The following is a 16,635-nucleotide window of genomic DNA, read 5'->3' as shown; positions in this document are numbered from 1 at the left end:
CCCTGCTTCACATCTTTTTCTTCCCTCACTGTTGCTACCCAGGATTGCACACACAACCACTACTGAAAGCCTGAATACATGTTGTGCCTTGGGTTCTGTTTTCTAGGAAAATCTGGCCTAAGGTACACAGTTAATACAGGAAAGAGGAGAGAACTTAAAATCCTCAGAAAGGATCTCCAGAAAGATTCAAGAAGTCATTTTTTAAAATAATATAAGAATAGGCTTTCTTCAAGCCATTCTGTACCTTAAACTTATATAGAACTATATGTCAATTATATCTCCCTATGACTGGGGGCAATTTTTTTTATTATTTTTGTATTATTTATTTCAATTCTTACAGCAATGCACATTATTGTTTCATCCTCCTCAGGAATGCATCATAAATGAATATTATTAATAGTTTTATTTGCATTTAAGAGTTTCTGACTACCCCCAAATTTTATTACATTTCTTTGTCACTTCAAACTCTTATTCTTTGCAATATTGTTTCAGACTTCTAAAAATACCTTTAAATATCCAAACCTCTACTTCTCCTTTTATGTTTACCTCATGGAGAAAAATTAAAGATATTAGCACATCTGTTACCCAACCATCTTTTTCACAACTGCATGGCCATTCTTTTTAGATTGGTTTCATTGGTGGAGATATGCCTCCTGTAGCTAAAGCAAGGTATTCACCTATGCTTTAAATTCTCTGACTTTTTCTTGAACATTTTATATTAATTATCCTTTCTTTCTTTTCTACATCTTTCTTTCTTTCTTTCTTTCTTTCTTTCTTTCTTTCTTTCTTTCTTTCTTTCTTTTCTTTCCCTTTCTTTCTTTCTTTCTTTCTTTCTTTCTTTCTTTCTTTCTTTTTGATGTAAAGTTCGATGATTCATTAGTTGTGTATAACACCCAGTGGGCAAATTTTTAAAAACAAAAAATAAAGCAACCTTTCTCTCCCTAGTATTTTAGGGAAGATTTTAATTAAGGCAAGATATTTGTTTTTTAATTATTATCAAACATTTCAGATTTTAATATAACTATATTAATTATTATATTATCTACAATATATTAGAATATATTATTACTATATTTTATTATTAGTAAATTACATATACTATATTATTTATTGTTATTAGGATTCATGTTGTGGGGAGCAATATAATATAGGAACAGTCTGTTACCATGCCAATAAGTATTTCAATCTTTTGTCTGAGACACAGAAAGAGTTATAACAGTGAATTTGATTAATACCTATATAAGTTATGACTCTATATGTTGATTTGAAAAGATGAGTAGGAGTCATACCAAATAAATAATATTGTCCAGCTACAGAGAAGTTTAAGCTTAGATATTTTAATATTTTCCTTTTTTTTAAACATTTTGCTTATATATATCGTATGTTGATAAATGTGCTGTATCTAACCATGGTTTTTGCCTTTGACAAAACTCTTCATCTCAATAAATATCTTACATCAAGTAAAAGAAAGAAGAAGCTGCTATGGAAATGGTACAATGAAAGAACAATAACCAAAAAAGTTTCTGAGAAATTAAAGCTGTGGTCTATTGCATGGAGCACTGGGTGTTATAAGCAAATAATGAATCATGGAACACTACATCAAAAACTAAGGATGTAGGGGCGCCTGGGTGGCACAGCGGTTAGGCGTCTGCCTTCAGCTCAGGGCGTGATCCTGGCGTTATGGGATCGAGCCCCACATCAGGCTCCTCTGCTATGAGCCTGCTTCTTCCTCTCCCACTCCCCCTGCTTGTGTTCCCTCTCTCGCTGGCTGTCTCTATCTCTGTCAAATAAATAAATAAAATCTTAAAAAAAAAAAACTAAGGATGTACTGTATGTCGACTAACATATCATAATAAAAAATTATTTAAAAAAATAAAGCTGTAGTTTCTGAAATTTCAATGACAATGCTCGATAACAGAATGGACATGCAAAAGGCCAAATTATTAGTCAGGAAAAGTAAGTCGAGGAACTCTTCTAGGATTTAGAGGGAAAGGTAAAGAGGAAGGAAATATCCAGGATGGCCAGTACCCATCCAAAAGGTGTTTCGTCAGGATGACCAGGAGTATTGCAATCCAATCAACTACTTCCCTGCAGTGAAGAGGAACAATTTTTAGATCAACAGAAGCTAGAACATGCCAAGCAAGAACACTGAATGAAGATACTCCCAAGCAGAGATTTTGTAAGGGAGAAGAGAATAAAATCTCAATATAGATATTAGATATGTGTATATGTATCTACATAAGAAAAAATATAAAAATATACTAAAAATAAAATGAGATGTCCTAGCTCCAAGGAAAAAGAGGAGATCCTACAAACTACCAGAAAGAGGGGAAAAAGTTAGTATAAAGAAAACAAGAATCAAACTGAGAATGCTATATATTAAAAATAAGGAAGAGATACCTATGAACTTCTGAGAGAAAACTATTGTAAATCAAGAGTTCACCTTCCATCTCATTCTGAATTCCCAAATGGAAAGAGCTGGAGTTTTTTTTAAAATGTCACAGTACATCAAAAACTAATGATGTACTATCTGGTGACTAACATAACATAGCATAAATAATAATAATAATAATAATAATAATAATAATAATAATAATAAATGTCACAATTGAGAGTCAGGTCCAAGAAGTCTATTGTCACAAAGAGGAACCACCAGCCATCTGAGGCTATGGCTAGTCTGAACTGAAATGTATGTAAGCATAAAATACATACTGGAAATCAAAGACAATATGAAAAAAGAGCATATAAATGGTATCATTAATGTTTTTTTGTATTGATTACAGCTTGAAATGAAATACTCTGCATATGTTGAGTTAAAGTATATTATTAAGATTAATTTCCTGTGTTTCCTTTTTAAATGTAGCTATTAGAAAATTTGAAATTACTTGTGTGGTTCCCATGAGTGGTTTCTGTCAGATTTCTATTAGAAAGTATTCCACTAGAAAACATATTGAGATAAACTCAGCAAAACAAATCACTTTCCTTTTCAAATAAATATGACTATTTCCTACTGTAAGTATTGGGGAATTTGGGGAGATAGCAAGTTTTCTCATTACTTAGACCAAGGTTGCAAACTGTGGCCTGGACTGGCCCACTGCCTGTCTTTGTAAATAAAGTTTTATTGGTACACAGCCACATCCATTCATTTATGTCTATGGCTGCAGTTATGTTATAAAGACGGGGTTGAATAGTTGCAACAGAGACCATAAGGCCCGCAAACCCTGAAATATTTACTAGATAGCCCTCTACAGAAAAAGCTTGCTAACTTCCAACTTAAAAGAGACTTCCATGTCATGGGGAGTTGGTATGTGGTTAAATAAGTAATGTGCCCAACATGACACTGGATGCACAGAAGGACTTATGTTTTAAACTGGGTATTTCATTAATTTTGGGATTGACACCTTTAAACGAACACATATTCCTCTGAGCTGAGTTCCCTGATCTGCAGAAGGTATGATGATTACTTCTATTTTAGAGGTTATACACTTGAAACTGAGGATTCAAGCAATTTCCCCAAAGTTGCACAGCTACTTAATTAGAGTTGAGATGGAACGCAAGTCAGTTTCACCTGGATCTCAAATTCTTACCCATCTCTCACATGAATGACGCTACAGAGTAAAGAGACATGACCTTCAAGCAGGACACCGAAGGTCCTCCCCTCTGAGAAGCCTATGGCCAGCTGCTCTTCCAACATATGCATACTCTTGCCTTAATGCCACCTTTACTACAAGCCCAGAATCACCTTTGTATGTGACTTTTGGATCTGTGAGTGCCTCTTTTCCTATGGTCGAGGTATATTCATGGTAAGCACAGCGGTATATTCCGTTGTTAGATTCACAGGGAACATGAGGAGGGCAGGGATGGTCTGCACATGGATCTGTAGAAGAGAGAGAAGAAGGCAGCTCTGTGGGTTCTCTATATCATTCAATATTTAATCAATCTAACCCCACTTGAAGTCCTGTCTCTTAAAATGTCCACAAATGACTTCACTCAGTAGTGAGCTAAAATAAAAGATTCTTCTAGGACTGTTCCTAGATACACTTTAAAAGTTTCTTGAGTTAGTTAAGAAGCTGGTTAAATCAGTGGAATTCTGTTACTGACATATTAGACAAACAACTTACCATCTCTGCCATCTCCTACCTCCAATTTCATGCACGAAGAAAGACAGGATAGCATATGCGCCCTTTTCCTGCCCCACAGCATAACCAGACCTAATTATGGGGAAATCTCGAACTCAATTGAGGCACATGCTCTGATATAACTGTCTCACCTCAACAAAAATGTCAACGTCATGCAAGAAAAAGAAAGGCTAAAAGTAACTGCTCAAGACTAAGGGAGATTAAAGAGACATATAACTAAATATAAAGCCTACATGATGGAAAAATGAATCCTAAATTTGAAAAAAATGTATTACTGCATTAATTGAAAATTTTTTGACAAGGGGCTTCAATTAAATAATAGAACTGTATTAAGGACACATTTCCTAAACTGACCCTGTGTTATGTAAGAGCATGTCCATGCTCTTAGTAGATAAATGCTAAGGGATTTAGAGGCGTGATATCCGCAATTTATTTTCCAATGGATAGCGAAAAATAAATATATATAGATATGTAGATAAATAATTATTTATTACCATTGTATAATCTCAATGTGACACATAACTAAGTTGAAGATATATCTATATTGTATATAGATACTTTAACTATAAAAGTGAAACTGCCAGTTATTTTACTGGCAAAAATGGGTTTATTCAGAATGAAAGAGAATTGCAACCTGGGACACACAAGGTAGCACATAAGACAGCAGCAAGACCTCGGTCCACTGAACAAGGGAGGAGACTGCTGTTTCAGAGAGGAAAGAGGAAGTTGGGCAGGGCTATTCTACGCAAAAAGTCCACTGGAGTAAACTGGGAGTTTGAAGTATAGTGGATTCTCATTGGCTGTGCTGTGACTCTCTCTCGTTGGCTGGGCTGTGGTTGCCTCTTGTTGGTTAGTCTGTTGGGAGGGCGAGGGAGGGAAGCAGGGCAGAGGAGACTTTCTTCCTCCTTCTGGCTGAGTGAAGTAGTATTGAGTTGCAAGGTCCATCTCTTCCTGTTGGGTTTGCAATTGAGCACAAGTGGCAGGGCAGGAGAGCTCCCTCTGCTGAACCTCCAGATCCCATGTTAGTGAGGTTTCCTTTCACTGGTTTTCACTGATAGCTACATATAATTATTTTTGCTAATAGATATTTGTGTGTTTAGATAGGTAGCTAGGAAACCAGAAGGAAATGGAACAGTATGTTAGCAGTTGATGAATCCAGGTGAAGAGTATAGGGTGATCATTTTTAGCATTATAATATTTCTCTAGATTTAAATGTCCAAAATAAAAAGTCAACTAAAGAAAACCATCGTGCCATGTTTTATTAGGAGACGTTATCCTGTCTGAATTCCACATTCTTCCTGTTTTGGCTCCTACCAATAAGTGTTTGCAGCTCAAACTAAAGTGATGATGTTTCAGTCTTAATACACTGTGATTGCTTGTCCCTTCCCACTAACCTTTGCACTGTGGGGGAATGAAGTACTCTTACTGCTGTACCACTTACTTAGCTGGGACCTCACTTGATTTCTGAAAACTCTCCAAGCCTCCACGTCCTCATCTTTAAAATGAGAATGGAACCTGCCCCATACCTAATGGGTCAGTTGCATCGATTTTCTTAATTAGTCTGTGATTATTCGAGAGCATGTCCTTGTTCTTAGAAAATGCATACTGAAGTATTAAGGAGTGCAAGAGTATGATGTCTGCAGCTTCTTCTCAAGTAGTTTAGAAAAAAAATTATGTGTGTGTATTATACATACATATACATAATGCATGTATGAAATTATTATACTATATATTGTACATGCATATACAAATGTATGTATGTCCTATGTGTATGTATTATATACACAAATGTCTATATGTGTTTATATAAATACATAATATTTATTATATATAATATATATTATAATACTTATATGATAAAGCAAACTGTTAACAATTGGTGAAACGGGGGAGGGAGGGAAGAGCTGAAAGCATTCTTCCAATTTTTCTGTAAGTTTGAAACTATGTAAAATGAAAAGTTACCAAGAAAGAAGGAAGGAGGGTAGGGAGGTAGAGAAGGACGGTAGAAATGGGCCGATATAAGACTTTTTTAGTGTTTGTCTGGTCTAAGAGAAGGAAGACCCCATTTGGGTAGTTGAGTGTGGTTCACCTAGAAAGGATGGGAGAAATCTTCTCAAACCCTCATATGACACTTGCTATGTGCCAGGACTGTTTCGGTCCTTCCTAGAACATAATACCAACTTCAGAGCAAATCCATGAGAAGGGTACTATAATCATCTCCATTTTATAGATTAGGAAATGAGGCACAGAAAGATTAACTTGCCTAAGGTCACACAGCTAGCAAGTGATCAAGCCAGGATCCACACCCAGGCAGTCTGGCTCTAGAAACTATGATCTGAAGGAATGGTCATTTCTACCTTCAGGCATCCTGAGAAGAAACTGATTTTGTCCAAAGAAATAAGGTGTACTTTGCAACCTTCACTTTTCATCCTAGGATGAGAGAAAAGGTTCTGGAGATGGAGGCAAGCTCGGCTGTCAAGCAGTAGCATCTGGGACACTCTGTGTTTGCAGGTCGCAGCAACAGCTGACGGGGTGATAGTTTCCAATCCCTCCAGCTGGGAAAAAGTATGCCCAGCCCAACTAGTGAGTGGTAAGACCTTTTTAATTGTGGCTTCTATAAAATAGTAAAGTATATGTATTTTGTTTGCATTCTGTTTCGATTGGACAGCACTGGTCCAGTTGAAAAGCATGGGGACCTTACCTAAATGATAGGGTAAGGAGGAAGACAATTGGACTTGCAGGATTTTGGGAAAGAGGAAGAGAACAAGGATGCTTCTGGGAGTCTGATGGGAGCAATGGAAAGATACCAGAAAAAAGCAGGGTTGTATTAGAGAGGCATGGTGGACCTTTTGAAAGTATCAGGCAAAATGGAAAACTGCTTTCTCATTCCACCTTTGTATGAATCTGGACATAAGCTTCCATATGAACATAAGAAGTAGGAAGATCAGTAGGAGTAGAAAGGGAAGAAGAAAGGGAGGTAAACAGAAGGGGGAATGAACCATGAGAGACTATGGACTCTGGGAAACAAACTGAGGGCTTCAGAGGGGAAGGGGGTGGGGGAATGGGATAGGCTGGTGATGGGTATTAAGGAGGGTACATATTGCATGGTGCACTGGGTGTTATATGCAACTAATGAATCATGGAACTTTACATCAAAAACTAGGGATGTACTGTATGGTGACTAACATAATATAATAAAAAAATTATTATAAAAACTACATCACCATATGAACACAGTACAAAAGTCATCAAATTATAGTGAATAGACCACACAAAATTGTCAGTATTTGACCACTCTGGACCTACAAAAATGGCAATCAACGTAGCTCATTCTAATTAACCAGGAGTTGCAGAGCTCTTAGAAATGATGCCAGACTGGGGGCACCTGGGTGGCTCAATCAGTTAAGCATCTGCCTTTGGCTTGGTCATGATCTCAGGATCTTGGGATCGAGCACCGCATTGGGTTCCCTGCTCAGCAGGGAGTCTGCTTCTCCCTCTCCCTTTGTCCCTTCCCCTGTTGATGCTCTCTCTCTCTCTCTCTGCCTCTCTCTCTCAAAAAAAAAAAAAAAAAAAAAGAAAAGAAAAGAAAAGAAATGATGCCAGATTTTGCAGTTGTCTATTGAGGCCATGGGGGAAAGACCACATCCTGACGGACTGTTCCCTATTGCGCTGGGCACTCCCATCCAAATATACTGGGCAGTGATTTAAAAAGACCTTGCTTTTGGTTTCAAGTGCCAACATACCATAGCCTGATGAATCGTGTGTCCTCACGACAAAGACCAAGCAAGAAAGCCCTGAGAAAAATAAAAGGAAGGAATTAACATTTCAGGAATCTTCCTTAAATACTTCAGTGGGTTTCTGAATACTCCTGGCCACCCACCTGTTTCTTTCAGGGACAGTATTTGATTAACAACATAGAACTTAACTGTCTTGACTACAAAGAAGGACGGCATGTTAAATATAAGTAAATTTATCATTACCATAGACCCCACTCATACCAGGCAGAATAGTTGGTTCATTTAAAATTTTATAAAATTGAGCAACATAATAGCAAACATAATAAAATGGTCTCTTCTTCAGGAGCTGAAGAAGGTTTAAGTTGGTGTGGCTGGAGCCTGATTTGAAAAGACCAAAACAAAATAAATTTTTATTACTCATACATACTGGAAGGAAAAAGTGTGGAGAGACATAGACCAGGATGTGAAGAGTGGTCATTTCTAGGTAGTTTTCAATTTTGCTCATCTGCATTTTCTAAATTTTCCTAGAGTAAACATGGGTTACTTACATAGTGACTTAAGAAGTACTACTGTCTCTTCAGAGAATATAAAATGATACTGGAGAATAGAAGCTGTGGGAGTATTCAGCTTTTGAGAAAAATATCATATGCATCACCACCACCACTAGCCCCATCAATACAGAAATATTGCCTTTTTGGTGACACTCATAAATTTTAATCAGTGTGAGCACCTGATTATTTTGAAGGCAAAATTCTGTTCTTTAAGGAAAGAGTTCGATTGTCCTAGCAGTTAAAGCCCCACCTTATCTTTTTTTGTATGTGTCATTCTGGTTGTTGTGATGAAACCGTTAGACCCAGACAGTGTTCCTCTTTCCCAAGTCTGCCAACCCAACTGCTGAGGAAGGTCATCGAAAAGACGCGACCACCGATTGACCCATGAGCTGGACCCAGGCATTCAGAACTCCTTCACCCAATCCCCTGTCCTTACAAAGCAGGTTCTCCTTGCCTTTCCTTCTACCAGAGGCTGCTCCAAGGACATCACCTTGAGATAGTGATGTGGTGTATGCATGACTGAACCCAGTTAAGGCTCCCCTTTCTATATATGTAGACTCAGAAGATTTGGTGGATAGGTGTGGGGATCCATTTGTCTTGCTGTTGCCCAAAACAAACCCCATATGTAAGTTCCCTTTACTTATTAAACCTGCCACCTCCCAACCTGGACTGGCCTGTCTCCTTCTTCAGTCTCTCTCTGCCCGGGAGTAATAGGGTCTGTTTCAGATGACACCTGGGAACTTCCCGAAATGGAGGGTTGTGAACTACTATCAACTCCACGGTCAGCAGCTCCCTCCCCTACAGCCCAGTCAGTAGGGGCCACCTCAATGTTCCTGAAGGTAGCTGGACCCAGGTGGTCAGTGATGGGTGTGGTTCCTGCAGAGCTAGAGTGCCTTCCTTCAATGGAACTGGAACAGATTGACCACTCTGTAACTCTGGCTTAGATTTTACCAGGGGGAAGAGAAAAGAGGAGAAGAAATAATAGGAGAGTAGAGGGGAAGGTGGAACATGTGGACTATCAGGAAGGGTGAGTCTCCGTGGAGGCTGAAGAAGCAATGTGTCCTCTCCTGATTCTGAGACTGTGGATTCCCAATTTCAACCTTTCTGTGGAAGCTTGTCTCATACCCATCCAATTCAATGGTGGTTCTGAAGCTGACCTCACAAAAACAGACATTAAAATGGTGGTTACCAGGGGTGGGGCAGACAAAGGAGGACCTGGTGAGATGTTGTTTAAGGGCACTAACTTGGAACTAGTAGACAAGTAAGTCCTGAAGATCAAATGCATGGCATAGTGAGGATAGACAACAGCAACATAGTATAAACCTCAAGGCTGCTGACAGACTAGATCTCATTGGTTCCTGTGACAAACAAGAAATGGTGCTCATATGATGCCATGAGATGTTAGCAAAAGCTGTAGACATCATACTGCCATATATAAATGTACCACGTCAACATGGGGTATACCTCAACCTTACACAGTGCTATGTGCCAATTATGTCCCAATAAAGTTTTTAAAAATTAAATTAAAAAATATATATGCAGTGGAATGGTATTCAGCCTAAAAGGGAATGAAGTCTTGCCATTTGCAGTGGAATGGATGGAACTGGAGAGTATTGTATTAGGTGGAGTAAGTTGGTCAGAGAGGGACAAATATCATATGATTTCAGTCATATGTGGAGTTTGGGAAACAAAACAAATGAGCAAAGGGAAAAAGAAAGAGAGAGAGGCAAATGGGGAAACAGATTCTTTTTTTTTCTTTAAAGATTTTATTTATTTATTCGACAGAGAGAGAGACAGCCAGCAAGAGAGGGAACACAAGCAGGGGGAGTGGGAGAGGAAGAAGCAGGCTCATAGCGGAGGAGCCTGATGTGGGGCTCGATCCCAGAACGCCGGGATCACGCCCTGAGCCGAAGGCAGATGCTTAACCGCTGTGCCACCCAGGCGCCCCAGGAAACAGACTCTTAATCACAGAGACACACTGCTGGTTACCAGAGGAGAGGTGGTGGGGGATGCAGGGAGGTGGGTGGTGGGGATTGAGGAGGGCACTTGTGGTGGGTGCCAGGTGTTGTATGGACTATTGAATCACTGTATTATGCACCTGGAACTAATATTGCAATTTCTGATGACTGGCTGGAATTTAAATAAAAACCTAAAATATACCCAAAAATGTAATAAATAAATAAATGAAAAAAAAAACAGTGATTTTGATTCCAAAACCTACAGCAGGGTGCGTGGACAGGGAAGGAGTATCACCAACAGTGATACCCAGTGTTGAGTAAGCATTAACCCCTGATAAGCACCTTCCAGGTGCGACCATCTCATGGATTCCCCTTGACATTCTCCAGAATAGAGCCTCTTCTCAGCCCTGTTTTACAGCACAGGAATGTGAGGGTCGTAGTGGTTCAGGAATCTGCCCAAGATAACACAATGGGGAAGCAACAAAGCCCAGCCTCTCACTAGGCTACACTGCCACTCGCTGTTTTCGTTAAGTGCTCCTTCTACCTTGGTTTGTGAGATCTCACCCCTTTTATTAACATTACATTTACTACAACGACAGTCCTGGGGACAAGAAGGTGTCCTGTTTTGTGCCAGAGAGGAGAGAACGTGCGTGGTAAGATTCCCTCACTGCCCATTTGGAATAGATTCTTTCAACAGGACATAAGGACATAAAGAAATCAATTCTCTTTAGACTCCCTGAAGAGCTTCCTGGACTGGCCCCAAACTCTCCCCAAATTCCAAATCCTCTGTCAACTTCAGATGTTCATATATACATGCTGACAAGTCCAGAGAAGGGAAATACTCCATACCGGAACTTAAGAAAAAAATCAACTACACCAATGGTCAAAAATTTCATGGAGATTTTGAGTTTGCTGCCAATGAATCTCCCCATGAAGTTTCCCCCTCCAATTTGGTGCATTTTTTTGGTTGTTGTTGTTTTAGCTCATACCGTTAATTTTTTTTTTTTAATTCTCACACCTTCTTTCAGGTAGATTTCCTCATGCTCGGCATTATTGACATTTTAGCCTGGATAATTCCTCAATGAAGGGGATGGCTCATGCACTGGAGAGTGTGGGGTGGCACCCCAGGCCTCCACCCACTAAATGCCAGGCACACGCTTGCCCCCAGTCACAACCACCAAAACTGTCTACAAACATTAGTAAGTGTTCCCTGTGGGGACACCAAACTGCCCCCATTTGAGAACCACCACTTTCAATGTTGTTTTTACTTCCAAGGACATTAGACAGTGTATCTAAAAGCAAATGAAAACCATTGAAATATTGGCTATATCTATGTGAACACACACTTAGAAATCTGGACTTGCCCCTCTCGGGAGATGCCCCTCAGACCAGCCCTTCACCAGCTCAACTGAATACTATAGCTGTTCCAGAACCAAAGAAAATAGGATGTTGAACACTCACCACACAGAAGAAAGTTTGTCCTCTTGGCCATAGCTCCTCTAGCTTCTAACTGATAACAGAGAAGGAACTGTAGAGTCTTATTTCCTATTTCTTAAGGAGTCTTGGGAGTCTCAAGAGGACCACAATCTGTTGGTGTAATTTCCATGGTCAAGTCAAAGTCTAATTAAAGGCAACATCATGAAGACAAATCTCTATAGGCCATTGATGTCCACATAATGCTCACTACAGAATTCTCTGGTCACTTAGTCACTTGTCAGACACAGAAATAAGGACCAAGGAAGTAGTACTTCGCTGACTTTGGGGCACTAATCAGCCAAACCAGCAACCACCCTGCCAATGATTCATGCTTGGCAATATTTTAAAACATACCTGCATTCCCGTGGGCACTGCAGCATTCTTTACATTAGACAAGATATGGAAACATCCTAAGTGCCTGTCAAAGCATGAATGGATAAAGAAGATATGCCAGAAATATATAGGCACATATATTATCCAGCCTGAAAGAAGAAGAACATGTCATTTGCAACAACATGGATCAATCTGGAGGATGTGATACTAAGTGAAATAAGCCTGACACAGAAGGACACATATGGCATGATCTCACTTATATGTGGAATCTGAGAAAGCTGAGTACATAGCAGCAGAGGGTAGAATGGTGATTGCCAGGAGCTGGGGGCAGGGAGAAGTGGGGAGATCCTGGTCAAGGAATGTGAACATTCAATCGTGTAAGATGAATGAATTCGGGGATCTGGCTTACGGCATGGGGATTAGAGCTAACAATATGGGCTTGTATACCTGAAATATGCTGACAGCGCATCTTCAGTGTTCTTGTCAAAAATAAGCAATGGTAACTATGGCAGGGATGGGTGTGTTAATCAGCTTGACTGTGGTGACTATTTCACAGTGTCTGCATCTATCAAAACATCACATTGTATACCTTCAATATATACAAATTTATTTGTCAATCATACCTTGTTGATCTCTAAAGCTTGTTGGGGGGAGAAAAATAAATTGAATCAAAACCACATAACTAGATGTTAAATATTAATGTGTGCAGCTCACTGTAAGTAAATGAAAGAATGAGTTAACATATAATAGTAAGATAGGAACATTTCAGGTCCACACTTCAGACTTTAAAGGATTTGATCTGTAAGATGGAGAAGTGCTTTTCTTCCCATTTTTTATGGTATTTCTGCCATGCAGAAATTACTTTGAAGTGGGTTTTCCTAGCCTCTCCCTTACCCTGACCCTGACCCTGACTGTTGCAAGCAGACATAGAAATACCAGCTGTCCCATTTCTCAGTTCCTTAGCCTCTAAGAGCTCACTTCTTAGAACTGCCGCCTGTCTGACATCATCTGCCTGCCAGCCCAGATCCCCATTAGAGACACCCTGCTGCCAGCCTCCACTTCTGGCTGGAGAATGGATGACTCTCCCAATGAGCTAAACAAAGTCAATGTCATACTTTGGGGTAGAGATTAAACTTCTCATCTATTTCCTAGATAGTAGATTTGGAGTTCACATCAATATTGAGGGAACACTGTGCTATTCCAAGAGGAGAAGCAAGAACCTAGAGATCTCACACATTGGGGCAGGAGGGGGGTGGGAATGTTGAGCCACTTGCCCAAACCCCACTTGCATCCCTCTGACCTTCAGGTCTAGCCATTAAACTCCATGCTATAGAATCACATAATTTTGCTCCTTTTTCCTACAACGTGGTTCGGTCTGTCCTCTTCACTCTGCAGACAGACTTTCTCTAGCTGGTGAACAGGGTCTTTAATGGTCATCCCAATGAGACCTCTGATGAAGACTCTCTCCTTGGACTCTGCTGGACTAGGCTCAACCTTGGCCTTTCCTCTCTATCCTTGTAGAATCCATTTTGAGCAAGAATCCTGCTAAATCAGTTTAGCAAAAATCCCCTATCCTTGGTTTCTGATCACCCTCCATATCTTCCCAGACTGGCTTGCCTTCAGTAAGAATTCCCCTTGTTCTGATGTTTCCTCTTGTTGACTTTACATCTTCTGACCCCCACCCTGATACTTCAATATAAATCTCCAGTTGTCACTGTTCTAATCAGAACTGAGTCCAGTCAACTCCCTGTCTCCGAGACCCTGTTGTACTGGTCCCTATACCCATTGCAATGTACCCCCTCTTGAATAAAACCCACGTTACTGTTCTCTAACAAGTATCCTTAAATGACCTTTTCTCTAGGAGTTCGAATAATATTTTTTCTTGAACAGCTGCCAGATCCATTCTGGTCCCTTAGTTCAAAGGCTTAAGAGAGAAAATCTGATGGGTTAGAGGACAAGTGAATGAATTGACCCTTCCTGGGTGACCACACTGTTGCAATCAGTGATGGCCAGTAGGGACAAAGTTATGTGGCACATGGGGTGCGCCTTCTACACCAAAGGCAAAGGTATCATGGAAGAAAGCTGACACCCTGGCAATGCTGTCTTCTAATTCTAGGCATAGGCGAGCCTTCTGTCTTTTCTATTGAGTGTTTATCTGTGTGTACGCATAAATATAGCATAAATGAAAGGAGGTGTGGGGATGAGAAACAATGACCAAGACAGACAGTAGCAGATAATGTAAGAACTAAACCAGGAACAGGAAGGACCAATCAGCAAGTTCATCACAAAAGAAGAATATTTATTAAGCACTTACTATGTGCTGGATATTATTCTAAACACCAAGATTACGGTGATGCATAAAACAGACAAAAACCCCTGCCCACGTGGTATGGACACTCCAGTGAGAACACAAGAAGTAAACCAAATAATAAGTAAATGTCTGTGCAACAGTGCTGAGTCCATCGAGGCTGATAAAGCAGGGAAAGGTGATAGAGATCGGGGACAGCTTCATTGCCAAGGTGGTGTGTGAAGAGAGCGTAGTGTGTGAAGAGAGACTAATGTCATGCAGACATTAGGGATAAAGAGCACTCTGGGAGGGAACACAAGCTCCCTGCCACTCCTGAGGCAGGGGCGGGCCTGTTCTGGTGTAGGAGGACCAGAAGAGCTGTTCAGCTGGAGACAGAAGTAGAAGGGAGCTAGAAGGAAAATAGTAGGAGGTGGACCCCCAGAAGTAAGGGTGAGGAAGTGCCTGATTTGTGGAGACACCCCAAGAGGACTCCGGATCGTGATTATAGGAATTAAGTTTCTGAATAGAGGAGGAACCTGACCTGACTTCCATACTTAAGTGAGTTAAGGTTATCCACCACCCCAATTTGCCTGGGTATGTCCCAGTTTTAGCACCAATGTTCCCACATCTGGGGAAACTCTTTAGTCCTGGAAAATCAGGATGGTGGGTCCCACTGGCTGGATGTCATGTGGATGACAGACATCGAGCAGATGTGGAGGGACCAGTAAAGCAGCTACTGCATTAGTTCTCTCTTCACTCCTTGAATATTGACAAGATGCCAGGAGATTCTCCAGCTGTCTGTAAGGAGCAGTATCATTTTTTTATGAGATGGAAGGGATGGAGATTGTGTCTTTGATGACCTCATCGAGATGCTTCACCAGACCTCAACTCTTCTCACTGGGACTCCTTGTCATGTGAGTTCATGAAATGTCTTTATTGCTCGAGGCAGTGTTTCCCAAGAGCAAATGAACATTCACATCTACTGAGAGTCTTGTTACAACACAGGTTTGCTTCAGTAGGTCTAGAGTGAAGGCTGCAATGTTGAATCTCTAACAAGTAGTCAGTGCTTTGCTGCTGGTTCAGAGACTTCACTTTGAGCAGGACAGTGCTTCTCAACCTCCTATAGAGTTTGTTAAGCCATGGATTCCTGAGCCCCCAAATGCAGGGATTTTGAGTCTGGTGGTGATTCCCAGATGTCATCTGAGGTTTGTGTTTTTAACAAACTCCCAGGCAATGCTGATGATGCAGATCCACAGATCCCAGGTTTCTAAAACTTTAGCTTGCATAGACTCTCCTGGAGATCTTGTTATAATGAAGAGCCTGATTCACTTGATCTGGCATTGGGTCTAAGATTCTGCATTTGTGCCAAATTTCCACATGATTCTGATGCCACTATGCTAGTAATTACCGGGCCACATTTGGAGCAGCAAGACAGGTCAGTTAGGTTTCTATTATTTGCAACCAAAAGCATCCTTGACTGATGTGCTACCTATATGTGTTTTTGCAGGGAGAGGAGTCACTTTTTCAAAATCAGTCTCTCAAAGTGTTCTGTGCTGCAATTAAGAAAATCTTACGAACTCCCAGCTTGGAGACCCTTAGTTTTATTTCCTCTTCTCTGGGGCACTAACCCAAGCATGGGCTCTTCTAAGCAAAAGTGCATGTTGCATAGAAGCAGAAGTGGGTTTTGGTGAATGGCTTCTGCCTCAGTGGGGTGGGCAGTTCCCAGGAAAGAAAAGCTGGGCAGACAACAAAAGAGGCATTCCCCACATATATTACCACCTCTGAGTACAGAGTAGGCACCTAGCAACCACATTCTTGTTTCTGGTCGATTATTCATTTCCTGGAACAGCTGGTTGAACACAAAGGACTTCTTCAGCAGTTGCCTGTTCCCTATGAACTAATGCCTAGACTGGTAATTCTCAACGGGATCATTTCTATTCCCAGGTGGCAATGTCTGGAGACATTTTTGATTGCTGCAATGGGTGTGGGGTGGGGCGGTTACTGAGAGCTGGTAGAGGCCAGGGATGCTGCTCAACATCCCACAATGTGGAGGATATCCGCCTACAACCAAGAATTATCCAGCCCAAAATTCAACAGTGTGGGCCTTGAGAAGTAATGCTTTAAGTGGAGGCAAGGAACATTTCACTTATCACC

The sequence above is a fragment of the Ursus arctos genome, unplaced genomic scaffold (genome assembly GCF_023065955.2).
Source record: "Ursus arctos isolate Adak ecotype North America unplaced genomic scaffold, UrsArc2.0 scaffold_14, whole genome shotgun sequence".
Taxonomy (NCBI): domain Eukaryota; kingdom Metazoa; phylum Chordata; class Mammalia; order Carnivora; family Ursidae; genus Ursus; species Ursus arctos.
The sequence above is the reverse complement of the archived record's forward strand: the minus strand, read 5'-3'. Positions refer to the sequence as shown.